The sequence below is a fragment of the Haliaeetus leucocephalus genome, unplaced genomic scaffold (assembly GCF_000737465.1).
Source record: "Haliaeetus leucocephalus isolate CR32 unplaced genomic scaffold, Haliaeetus_leucocephalus-4.0 Scaffold146, whole genome shotgun sequence".
NCBI lineage: Eukaryota > Metazoa > Chordata > Aves > Accipitriformes > Accipitridae > Haliaeetus > Haliaeetus leucocephalus.
The window spans coordinates 2,489,378-2,489,760 of record NW_010972582.1 but is presented as its reverse complement, the minus strand read 5'-3'; the positions used below and the strand labels follow the sequence as shown (position 1 = coordinate 2,489,760).

Sequence of the window (383 nt, the reverse complement as noted above, 5' to 3'; positions counted from 1 at the left end):
CGGCCGCCCGGAGGCAAGCGAGGCCCCGCCGCGGGCCTGTCCGGGCCTCGCCGAAGCCCACGAACCACCGCCGCGGCCCCCCCGCCCGGCGCCCAGCTCCGCCAGGGCCTCGCAGCCACAGGCCGCGCTCGGCCCGGCTCCCGCCCCAGGCATGCCGCCGACCCCCGGCTCCCCTCTGCCGCCGGAGCGGCCCTCCCCACCTGCGGGCCGGGGGAGGGCGAGCTGCAGCGAGCACGGCGAGGCAGCAGAACCGGAGGCTCCAGGTACGACGCAGCTGCCCCGGCGCTAAACCCCGGATCCGGGGCGTGCGCAGGCGCGGGGCGGCGGGGGGCGGTGCCGCCTGGGTCCCGTCCCGTCCCGTCCCTGTCGGCCGCGGGCGGGGC

The 383-nt window shown here is 82.2% G+C and overlaps 1 protein-coding gene across 1 annotated transcript in view; it reads right to left on the bottom strand.

Annotated features, from left to right (window-relative positions):
• TMEM106B (transmembrane protein 106B) overlaps window positions 1-290 on the bottom strand; it is an 18,078-nt gene extending 17,788 nt beyond the window's left edge. Inside the window, exon 1 of the mRNA XM_010561478.1 lies at window positions 201-290. The gene's annotated coding sequence lies outside the window, so the exon portion shown is untranslated. The remainder of the gene's footprint in view (window positions 1-200) is intronic.
• Between the last annotated feature and the right edge of the window lie 93 nt (window positions 291-383).